Below are 10,030 nucleotides of genomic sequence, written 5' to 3'. Positions count from 1 at the left end.
CTTTGCCCCTGCCAATTGGATCAGCTACGGGTTTTTTACGGTGGGTTTGTTATTGTTTGGAGTTTCGTTTTTGCTTTTGTTTGGGGTTTTCGTTTGCTTGCTTGCTGGGTTTTTTATTTTTTTTTGTTTGGCTTCTTGCTCCTTTAACCATAGCGGCAAAGGCCACCTAATGGTCACTGTCTTTTTCATTGGCAATATTACTTTGGAATTTGGACTTGACGTTGTTTCAAACCAGAGAAAGCAGGGATCCAGATTGCTCAATCTGCATGGTCCGTCATGGTAGTATCCATTTCAACTCCACTGACTTCTTCCTTCCTCTTCTGCGGCTGTTCTTCCTTTCTCATTGCTCTCTCTGGGGACTTCCGTGCAGGACATCCCCGGATTAGGTGACGACGGTTATGGAACAAAGACTCTGAGTAAGTTCCCAGGAATGGTCACTGTAACTTCTCTTTGTTTTGTTTTGTTTTGGCTTTTGTTCCTTCTCTGAGGACCTTTCACTCCTAGCATGCACAAGATAGAGTTTTATTTGTTACCCAGCTGTGAATGCACCAAAAACTATGTTTCAATTGTTTTGTTATGCATGAATCTTAAATAACATACAGCGTATCAAACAGATATTTTTACTTCTGTTTCAATAACACCTTTTGTTTCTGACAGTATGTTATTCTTACCATCATGGCAGTTCTGTAGACAGTACCCTACCTAGACCATGTACTGCTGCCAAGAATGTACCTTTCAGCAATAATCCCTATTGATTTAATGGGAAAGTTAAACATTTTAGCTTGGTTACATCCTGAGAAGATCAGTAGGCAATTATTTTATGCTGTTGCTTCTGCATTTTCAACTTTTTTGCATGGGAGTGTTTGTTACTTTGCTGAATTTTAGATTAGTACTTGGTTGTTAATGGAAGAAACCACTTGCAGACGAGAAGACATGCCTTCTCCATGACTTATTTCAGAGTCATTTCACCATTAGCAACCTATTCTTTGTCATGTAAACTTAAATGGTTTCTTTTTCTGGTATGGAGTGATTCTGCTTCAGGAGCTGATCTCAAAGAGTGTGCAGCCTTTTTGTCAGATGACTGTTCACAAATTATTTGTTTCCTGTATAGTCAGACCAAGCAAATTGTACAGAAGGAACTATTTGCAACGACTTCCATATACTTTGATACATTATATGCTGTATCCAGCTCTGACTAATTCCAACAAATTACCATTTATATGTGTATTGGCTGGTTTCTTCTTTCAAGGCTTATTCTTTTTCTTAGGCACCAATTAATTGAAGCAAAATATATATGAATGTTGCCACTGCATCACCTACTGTTCTGTATGTGCTTTTGATTACAGGAATGCATTCATACACACAAGCCTACGAGGTTACTCAATTCCTGTTTGTTTGGGTTTTGGATTTTTTTTTGAGAGAGACTTTCAGTCATACAGTGGTTGACTTTCCCTTTGAAAAATGAAAGCTTTATCTCTTGTAGAGTGGAAGCACAGTGCTAATCTTCTGGCTGATGTGCAACAAAGGTCATTGTCATCAGCCTTTGGACTGTGCCATGACTGAACAGTTTGAGGAAAGTATCCTCAAAATTAATGTAGATACTTCTCTGCACTGTATAAAATGAAGCAGAATTCATCTGATTAGATAAACCCAATGAAACTGTGGCCCCAGAAAGACAAGTATTTCAGAATTATCATTTTAAAAGGCATGGATTTTGGGGGGCAAGCAATTTTATTGGACCAACTGCATGGTTGGAATAAAGTAAGACAAGCTTTCAAATACAAAGCATTCTGCATCAGGTCTGAGATGAAGACCTGATGAAGACCTCAGACCTGATGAAAAATGCCTGGCATTTGAAAGCTTGTCTAACTTTATCCCAACCATGCAGTTGGTCCAATAAAAGAGTCTGCCCAAAAAAGTCCTTGCCTCACATAATTCCTGGACCAGTATGGTTATAGCATCACTCCAACACTACCATTTTAAATATTGAGTATCGACAGATAACTCTGTCCTACTCTATAATTACTTAGGAAAACTACTGTTGCAGTACGGTATATAGTCTCTAGTTTCTTAGCTTTTAATACTGATTTTAGCCTTCAATTATCAGCACTGTTCCAGACCCTTCCAACCCCATCCCAATTTCCCTGATACTAAATAAATACATATAGCAGGCTATTATTTAATAAAAGCCTTGATGATTCCCTATAAAATGTCAATTTGATGCACCCTTTGTTAATTTCTTTTGAGGGTGCTTTGAAAGAATAACATTGGGTAAATCTTGCTCAAAATGTTGATTCTCTGAAAATAAGCCTTTTGCTAAGCCTGTGGACCAACATTTTCCAGGATTACATATAATACATGCCAAATCGTAGGCATTTCTTCAGCCCCATGAACCTTGCTATACGTATCCTGCGCACAGTTTGCTTTGTGTATTTGGGGAAGGTTATGATGATCAGGGAAGAAGGCACAGAGAGGTACTGCTGTGGCATTGTCCCCTGGCAAGCCCTTAAGGGAGAAGCCCTGGATCATTAATGTAGATTCTACTCTTGCTTCCATGAGTTTCATCCCCTTGCTAACAGCTGTGATGTTCTGGGCTGGAGCTTATAAATGTGTTTTTCCAACTAGTGGCTCCGCCTGATTTCCTGATTCGTTTATTAGGAGGTGGCTTATTCACTTCTCAGTTGTTTATTTAACAACCTGCTATTTATATGAACTATCTTTCATATCTAGCTCCTACTAACTTAATCCAGTACCTTTCCTTTCCACCTATCAGTCACTCAGATAGAATATAGGACATTCGTTGGCTAATACAAAGTGGCCTCACATCCCTCATGACCATGCCATCTTCTTGAAAAAGTAGATGAAGCTCACAAACTCATTCATTGACCAATACAAGCCATAATGTAGGGAGCAGCACATGCCCCTCTATAGACACACTGGCCCTAATTTTCAAAAGTGGCCTCTCAGTTCCTTGCTACCCAACTTTAGAGAAACCAGGGGCCTAAGTTTGATCTCAGCTGCCAGCTGAAATCAAACACAAGAAACTGGAGCTGCTCAGCACATGAGCCATAGTAACTTAGAAACAACTTAGAAACTTTAGGACAAAGCTCCTGGAGACTGCTATTCTAATTCCTCTTGCAGTATCCCCTAGGAACTGGCCTCCTCCTGATGGAGTAACCACGATGGTGCCATCTGAGTAGTCCCCCAGCTATGAGAGGTATATTAGCTAGTTACAGTGGGGCTCACCATGTCTTCAGGAATCCTGCTGTCCACAGCCAAAGCACCAATCCATCATGAGCTGGCGCGTGGTTCTTTTGGGGTTCCAGTAAAAACTATGCAGAGCTACTTCATCATTGGCCTTTCCCTTCAGAAACCACCAAAATCAGTCCCACACCCAAGTAATCCAGAGAACGTTTCCTTTCTTTTCTTCCAGGCAGGCAATAGTTTCTGTTGAGGTCTCTGTGGAATATATTATGAAGTTTCTTATACCTTTTGCAAAGATCCCCCACTCCTGGCCCAAATATGGCGAGACACTATTCTGGGTAACTGCAGGTGGTGTCTGAAAAGAACATTTCAACAGGCTGTTTTTCATTTTGTCACCACAATTATTTTTTTATGAGGAATGTATATAAATAAAACTAAAGCACTTAGCAAAACTACCTTTATATTTATTGGCAAACCATATCTGCCATACCTTACTCAATGATTAATGACTAGCACTAAGGTTGGAAGGAGAGTTCTCATTGTAATGAGACCAGTTGCTAGATATTAATGATACACATTATTCATAATTAAAAATAATCTGTCTAGACAACCAGGTTTTACATAATTAGCCTAGAAGTCTAGAGAAGTGTGAATGGGCCACAGTGTATTTTGTTTGATATGAGGGGTTTTTGGGCTGCGGCTGGTCTTTTAGATGACTCCTTTCATTGATTGTGAGTGTGAGTATTACTAGCCATAGGTTCATAGCCCCTTTCATCAATAGACCAAGAGATAAACCTTTCATTTGGATGGTCTGAGTTATCTGAGATTCTCAGTGGGGTCACTGCACTGATTTTACCTCCACTCTGCACACCTTCCTCTGCATGAATGTAGCAGTTCTTTTCAGTTCCAGCTGCTTTGTGGTGCTTGGTCACGTTCTTTAATTTGCTGTACTGTTCTTGCAGAACATGTTTCTTCTAATGCCAGCGATAGCGAAAGTAGCTACCGTAAGTGATTGCTTTGGTTGGAGTCTCTTTACTTTGCATTGCTTGTTTGGTTTTCTTTTGTTCCTCTCCTTGCTGCTCTTTTTTTAACTTAAAACAATTATTAGAGCAAATGGCTTGAAAGTCAAATTTCTCACTTTATTTCCACAACAAAGCTACAAAGAGCAATGGCATTCTGCATGCTAACAAGCATGAGTCTCATTAACTGGGAGATTAAACTAAACCTGAATTAGGGAAGATCTATAGAAATTTGGAGTGCCTGGTTAACGTTGGGCAGTTTATTTCATCAGGGAAGGGTCAGCCATTTCATTTCCTAATGACCCTTTCAAAAAAACCCCCCAACTTATGCCACAAGGGCCAAATTTGCAAAAATGCAGTGGCTCTTATCCAGGTTCTGTTTGTACAGGCATGCCTGTGCCTCCACACAATAAAGAAAGCAAGGTGGAAGTACTCTTACTTGAACTGGAAGTTCATGTTGTGGAGGCACGTCTTATAAACAGAGATTGAACTTTGAAAAGCTAATATAGACATAAACCCTTTGGAAACACTAGCCCTAGATGTCAAAGTAGTCTTATACAAAGAGGTCTTGCTCCTGAAATTTGTTCCAAGCAGAGGGATCTAACACCTAGCCCTGGGGTTCCTCATGGTTACCCATTCATATGAGTCCAGTTGCACGAGCAGCACCCTGATGGATGTGGCATCTATCCCTTTCCATTTGTCTATTTTATATATATTATATTAAGTATATATTTATATTTAAATATTTCTATTTATATAATATAAAATATATATATTATATTAAAAACAGGGGAAAGGAAAGGGATAACATATACATGTATTATATGTGTGTGTGTGTGTGTGTGTGTGTGTATGTGTATGTATATATAATGTAATTAATACTAAACTACTGGGGCAATGTAAACTTTTTCAGAAGTTAAATCAGTAATTAAAATGTGACCTGATTGCATACATGAGAAAAAAAAGATAATCTACATAACTTATCTCACATTTGTTTGATCACATCAAGCCATTTGCTTAATATTTTTAATTGTTCACCCAATCACAGAGCACTTGTGTTGTACAAAGTACTTGTATACATGAGGTAACCATTGGTTTCATACCACATAGTTACTGGTCTTTGACAATGTATAGTAGTCAAGTACCATTAATAAATGCAGTTTTGTTTCAACAAAACGTACATTTATGTGGTTCAGAAATGGAAAATTAGTTTTTATTCTTTAGCAAGAAGGTTTACCTGGAAAGCAATTGCCAGAGTCACAAGAAAAGTGTAGGCACTTTGAAAGCGAAGAAGATCCCAGTTCATTATATGCTATGTCCTCTACGGGAAAAAGAAATTTGGCTTTGTGATCAGGACATAAAATAGGGATTCAGGTGGCCCAGATTCTTTTCCCTGGCTTCTTTTATGACTTTGACAGGCTAAATTCTCCAAAGTTTGTACAAAAGCCCATCTGTGTGTTCATTTCAGAATGCAAGTGTAGGAGTCCATGAGGTTTACAAATGAGTGGCTGTGAACAGTCTCAACGTGCACGTGCTGAAGGTCCGATACGTGTAGATGGGCTGAGTTTTAGTTGTGCTGGAAGCAGGTACACAAACCTATTTCCAAAATTGCAGTATGGCCTAACCTACTTAAGTAGCTAGTTGGGGATGATACAACTGCTTGACATGAACTGCAAGTCTGGGGCGCAGGAAAGATTTAGGGTGATTCATATGCACTAAATTCATACGTCACTAAACTCATATGTCACCAGACAGGGCATTGGGGGAACAACAGGCTTGCTCTGAAAGCATCCAGGCTCCATAATATTGGCTGGGCTTAAAACAGATAACGCAGTGTTGGGGGCTGGTCTCCCTCACAACTGATCAGTAAGGAAAGAGATGAAGGAAGTGATCTCACCTCCCAGAAGAAAGGTTATGCCATTTAGTAGCATATGAAGCTATCCTGACAGGCTGTCTTGAACAACTGACTTAGTAATCAAAGGAAGGAGCCAAATAAAGCATAGAGCCAGGGACACGCAGACATATCAAGGCAGGGAGATGAAAGACAGTTGCAGAAGCTGCGTTTCACTCAGTGTTTCTTAGCTCGCGTGCAAGCATAGGGAGGGACCTGTATTGTTGCACAGAAATCTGGGCCTTTTTTTTTAATTTTACCAATAGCCCATGAATATTTTAGTCTTAGACACATTCCTTCCTGCCCAGCAGCATTTGTCATTGGGAGACACTGGTCTATCATTGCTACAACATGAAACTTTGCTCTGCCTTCAGAGCCAGCCAGGTTTCAAGCAGGTTGCTCAACACAACTGCCTGGCACTTTCCACAGATCAAATGTTTGTGTGAACAGGGAGGGGACCCGTGTATTATTTTACCAGTGTACATGATAAGATGCTTAGTGACTTGCAACTCAGCAGACTCCAAATTGACAGCTGGTGAAATGAATTGGCTCAAAGAACACAAGTGTGAAGCTGAAAATGAGGCATATTAAGGGAGCAAATAAAAAACTGCTCAGAAACTGAGTGGCGCTGCATTGCTGCTTTTGGTCTCTAATAATCTCACCATGCACCTGTCCCATAGCATTTTCCATTCCAATGAATGAGAAACGAAAAGGAGACATTTGCCCCACACTGCACTCAAACTCAGCCCAAACTAACCGAGCACTTCAGACATGTAGTGCATAGGAAGCCGTTAAAATGACCAACGAGTAAAGTATATTCTCCCTTCGCGTTTCAGATTTTTCCCACCTGAAGCGGGAAAGCTGGGTCCCACAATTCAAAGCACAATGTTCTGCATCTTTTCTAGTGAAATTCTGGCTATTGCTTTAACTCTTTCCTAACTTTTGTGTCTCCTGAGGGGCATTCAGAGAAAAGACACTCATTTTCTAGTGTTCAGACTTTTATTTCTTGGTTATTCTTTGAACCATTCCAAAAGAGTTATACAATGGGGAAAGTTTAGCAATGAAAGCTTCTTAATACAGTCCATGCTAACCCTTCAAGGAGATTAATAGAATTTGTGGAAATACAAGGTTTTTCTGTTGAAAATCTTGTTTTTCTGGTTTTTCTGTTGAAAATCTTGATATTTTTGCCTATCATAACATGTCAGCTTTGGGCTAGTAGTCCATTTTTCATCTGTTGGGACTTCTAGTGAAAAAATATTCTCCATGGGGTCAAATATTTTCATAAAAATAGTCATTTCTTTAAAAACCAATACATTCGGTTTCAATGAGAATTTTGGACTAGCCCTGACAATTAATCTGTCCTTTGTAATGAATCTTTTTTCTTTTGCAAAATGTGTGTAATGAATTCTCATAGGAAAGCACAAGGACCAGTGGCTTTCAGACGATTACAGCTTGATTGATTCACTGAAAGCCACACCGCCCCATTTCAGAGCAGAAATAAAAGTCAACCTCTGATCTGTTAAGCTCCTGTTTCCACTGTGGCATGGGAAGTCTTGTTTGAGAAGGAAATAATTCTCCTTGAACTAAGTATACATCTAGTTATCAGAGAAGCAATTAAGCAAACAAAGTTTTCAGGTTTCAAATGCGTCTCATGAGCCCCAAACATGAGCTGTTTTCATATTTCAGACCAAGTCTCTAGGAACTCATTTTAGGTGTTTCTTGTTTTTTGAAAGCAGCTTCCCACAAGAGCTGTGCACGTGTATACTGTTACACACAATTCAGTAAAGGTTTTTTACCAAAGCCATTATCAAAATTACACATGCATTACTACTTCTATTTAGCCTAATTGTATAATTGGTCATAATTGCACCAATTAACTAAATTGGCAACACATGACTAAAACTTTTTTTACAAGAGCTTTATAGACCATATCTTACACTCTGTATTTGGCCGGTACTGTTATTTATGTGATGAACCTCTTATACGCAGAACAAGGTTAAGCTATTCCTGGGCAGTTTCTCAGGAGAGTCCAAAAGGGAAGGTTTATATAATTTGGACTAGTACCTACACCCACAGAGGACTGCTCTCCCTACCATGCTCTGCTTTGCCTTGCTGTTAAAGTCTCTATATAAAGCTGATCATGAACTACACAGATTGTACAGCCTACTTGTGAATCAAAAATTAATTCTCAGCAGCTGCATATATGGATGTACACATTTGCTCCCTCAGCTCATTTTTTTCCTTTGTAATTACTACAGTAAAACAGCTGTCATCATCTGATTACAAGAAGTAATGCTCCCTTACACGAATGTAGGTGCCATGGAAGGGACTGAGTCTACCTGAGGCAAACTATATAAACAAGCCGAGACTCCAAATATAGATATCTTAAAGTAAACCCATACAAATGCAACTTAAGTTATCTATACAGTTTTCCAAACCTGGAATGGACCAGGACAGGAAACTAGGCTCTCTGGTTTTGGAGCCACTTTTAATCCATTCTCATTTTTTTAACCCTCTGATGAATTTTCTTTTAAAGTCCAAAGGAGAAAATTATGTCATTTTCCATTCAGTTCTACCCTACAGTTCCATAAGAGCAGAGTCAGCATGCACTAATTAAGCTGTTCAGGTGGGTGGTAAATGAGGCTTAGTTAAATGGTAAATAAAAGCTTCTACCCCACTGAATTTCACCCATACCTCAAAACCATTGCACTGTTGTAGTGTTCCCACACTAAATTAATTCTGTATCTCTTTGTTATATTCAATACCTCAAAGACGGCTTCAGTTATTTTACAACTGATGTACAGATCAGCCCTTGAAGACTTACCAGATATATTTTATATTCCCCACACACAGCAGCATACACGTTAAAGAAATGAATGCCCATGGAAACTGATGATCAGTGCTTGCTATCCACACAAGTAAAACAAAGGACGGGCTGCAGATTTCCATGGTGCCCAGTGGACTTCAAATGTGGCCCTGAGGAATTTGCTTACCCAATTAAAAAATGCACTTAATTTTAAGCATGCAAGAAGTCCAGTTGACTTCAAAGGGCACATCCTCACAAGCGGGAACATGTGTTTCCTTGGGGACAAGTAGCAGTGGCACAAAGTGTGCCACTGCTACTTGTCCCCAAGGAACGTCTGTGCCACGTAGGCTCCAGTGCATGCAGGTTACCCTGAGTGGGGTAGGGGAGGCTGGGGCCAGCAACTGTGCTGGCCCCTGAAGCCTTCCCTGGGGTCCTGTGGGCCTCAGGGAGCTGCAGCTGCAGTGCTCCTACACCAGGAAACCTGGATGGTAGCTGCAGGATGGCTCCGGCCAGCCAGGCTCCAGTTTTGGGCAGTGCACACCGCTACCACCTGCGCGCCCCAACTTTTTTTTGGTGTGTGTATTTTTGACCCCAGGAGTCATCCGCACATCCACACTTGTCTGGATGCACCCAAAATGTCTACTCATATGGATAAATAGCTTCCTGAGTCAGTAGTTAAAATCCCAGCCCAATTTAAGTCAACAGGAATTTTGTAAATGACTTCAGTTTGGCCTGGATTTCTCGAGGCCTTTATGAATTAAAAAAAAATGGCATTCTCTCCGTTGCCCATTCTCTGTTGTTACTGCCAACAGGGATGAAAGTGCCAGTTTAGTGCCAGTACTATGATGTGAACGTGTGTCTATTAGGAACTGGGCCAAAATGCATAGTAAAACCTGCAGTTCCTTCCTTTCTGTCACTGTCATTTTATGCCATAATAGATTAGGCTGTAGAGAAGACTGACACACGTTTTCATGGGTCTAAAAACACATCAGGGACACAGTCGGCATGTCTACATATGCATTTATGCCAGCCTAAATTTACTGCACAGTAAGTTACTGCACAGTAAGTGTGAATAGGCTGGCATCTACACGTGCAGACATTAAACACATT

The 10,030-nt window shown here is 40.1% G+C and overlaps 1 protein-coding gene across 1 annotated transcript in view; it reads left to right on the top strand.

Moving 5' to 3' along the window:
- LOC102376729 (disks large homolog 2) overlaps window positions 1-10,030 on the top strand; it is a 519,043-nt gene that overhangs the window by 491,055 nt on the left and 17,958 nt on the right. The window lies entirely within an intron of this gene.

Source organism: Alligator sinensis, unplaced genomic scaffold (assembly GCF_000455745.1).
Source record: "Alligator sinensis unplaced genomic scaffold, ASM45574v1 scaffold906_1, whole genome shotgun sequence".
Taxonomy (NCBI): domain Eukaryota; kingdom Metazoa; phylum Chordata; order Crocodylia; family Alligatoridae; genus Alligator; species Alligator sinensis.
This window is presented reverse-complemented; position numbering and strand designations above follow the sequence as displayed.